At 36.0% G+C, this 2,500-nt stretch overlaps 1 non-coding gene across 1 annotated transcript; it reads right to left on the bottom strand.

The window, feature by feature from the left end:
• Positions 1 to 525: 525 nt before the first annotated feature.
• TRNAG-GCC (transfer RNA glycine (anticodon GCC)) lies at positions 526 to 596 on the bottom strand. The gene has a single exon. It is a non-coding gene; the product is annotated as a tRNA-Gly (tRNA).
• Between the last annotated feature and the right edge of the window lie 1,904 nt (positions 597 to 2,500).

Raw genomic sequence — 2,500 nt, 5'->3', positions numbered from 1 at the left:
CGGAAGACCGAGAGCTAACTATCGAGACTTTGGGCTCTCTGGACACATACTTCGTGAAATGGTTCATGCATGCTTGTTGCCTGGGGCAACAAGATCAAGTTGGTAAGGATTCAAATATCTCTTTCTATTAATTTCTATGATTATAGAGGGGACCCCTTTACCATTCTGTATAAATGGACTATTCTATTTGTACAGATATGGTATAGGGGTGCATTCAATCTTTGTTTGTCTATTAGTTCACAGTTCTTCTCTTTATCGCGGGGGTAGAGCAGCTTGGTAGCTCGCAAGGCTCATAACCTTGAAGTCACGGGTTCAAATCCTGTCTCCGCAAAATTTTTTTGTCTAAAAAAATTGAGGTTTGATCTTGGTAACTATTAATTAATTACTATATAATATTCGCTTTTTTTCTTTCCAGATGGGAGGAAAAGAAGGGGGGGAGGATAGAACCACTATACTATCACGGTCGACTATACTTAAAAATTTATCCTATTAAATGAAAAACATTAACCCATTATCCTCATCCTGGGCGGATAGCGGGAATCGAACCCGCATCTTCTCCTTGGCAAGGAGAAATTTTACCATTCAACTATATCCGCATTTTTTTTTTATCTGCAATCTATAGTATAGATCAGTGCAGAGCTATCCTCTTATACTAGGCTATTAATACTAGGTTAGAGTATAATTAGGCTATTTTTATATAATATATATATAGATTTAACCAATTATATAGTTATTATATAATATATTTTATACTATACTATTTATTTTTCTAATATTTGGAATTCATCTTTATAACTAAATAAAGATAATTATATATTTTTGTCTATATAATTATATATAATATATAGTTTCTCTATTATCAATATCTAAGTATTATTATATACTTTCAAATATATTATTTTTATATGAATTATGTGAGATATATTCAATTTTGACAATACAAGAAAGAGACCCCCTCCCTCTAAATTTTTTTCTTTATTTGCATTTTTCATTTTTAGGACTTATATTGTATTTTAATGTCTCTCACAATTCGAAAGAATTAGGGGAGGGTCGTTTCATTTTTGTATCGAGAACGAAGAGGTTCAAGAGATAAGAGAATTAAGGATACCCACCAGAAAGACTAATCCAATCCATAATGATGTACCGGAAAATACAACATTTTTGTTACCCGACCAACCTTCAGGAGAAGCAAATACAACGGGCACACTAATCAGTAAGATTGATGAAGTAACAATTAATGCAAAAACAGCCAATTGGAAAGCAATAGTCATGTTTCTAATCCTCCAATCTACCAACAAAATATACCATTTGATCCCTTTACCAGCCAGCCAAAATTTTGATAAAATGTATCAGGGAGGGATTTTACCATAAATCCATTGATTCTATATTACTTCTTACTTTTTTAATACTTTAGCATGCATGGGATTGCGGGGTAGTCTTTTTTTACTTCACAAAAAGGGGTATACTGGATCATATATATCTATATGTATAGAGATAGACTTATAGATTCACGCCTTATATTTGTCTATAGTATAGACAGTAATGGTAGCAACTTATATGTCAATCTTCTATTCGATGGGATGGAATATAAATAAAATAGAAATTATCTTTCGGAGAGATGGCCGAGTGGTTGATAGCTCCGGTCTTGAAAACCGGTATAGTTCGAAACAAAGAACTATCGAGGGTTCGAATCCCTCTCTCTCCTTTTGTTCGGCGAATCAATTTGTTTCTTTATTTTATTGGTTTTGCCCGGCTCAGTATCATAAAAGGGAATGGCTCGGCTAGGTGTGATAGCCGAGCCAAAACAGAAAAAAAGATTAGATAGAAATGAAGAAAGGAAAAAGGAGGACTTTTAAAATATAACCCGATCTGTCCAACCTGATATGTATGGTGGAATCCAATTGATTTTGACTTCAAGCATTAGATCGCCTGTCTCAGTTAAGAGGAGTCATGAACAGAACAGGTTCAAAATCACGATCAATTCCTTTTTCAAATCCTGCGGCAGCTGCACGAGCCCTTCCTGCATGCCATAAATGACCTACGAATAGGAAGAATCCTAGAACAAAATGAGAGGTAGCTAACCAACTTCTAGGAGAGACATAATTGACTGCATTAATTTCGGTAGCTACGCCCCCCACGGAATTTAAAGAACCTAAAGGAGCATGGGTCATATATTCCGCGGAACGTCGTTCTTGCCAAGGTTGGATGTCTTTTTTCAGTCTACTCAAGTCCAAACCATTAGGACCCCTTAGTGGTTCTAACCAAGGAGCACGCAGATCCCAAAAACGCATAGTCCTCTCCCCCAAAAAATGACTTCTCCAGTCGGAGAACGCATTAGATATTTACCTAAACCAGTAGGTCCTTGAGCGGATCCAACGTTAGCTCCAAGACGTTGGTCTCTAACTAGAAAAGTAAATGCTTGAGCTTGAGAAGCTTCTGGTCCAGTCGGCCCGTAAAACTCACTCGGATAAGCAGTATTATTGAACCAGACAAAACAACA

The sequence above is a fragment of the Cucumis melo genome, unplaced genomic scaffold, assembly GCF_025177605.1.
Source record: "Cucumis melo cultivar AY unplaced genomic scaffold, USDA_Cmelo_AY_1.0 utg000903l, whole genome shotgun sequence".
Lineage (NCBI taxonomy): Eukaryota > Viridiplantae > Streptophyta > Magnoliopsida > Cucurbitales > Cucurbitaceae > Cucumis > Cucumis melo.
Note: the sequence above shows the minus strand (reverse complement) of the source record. Positions and strands in the feature narration are given on the sequence as shown.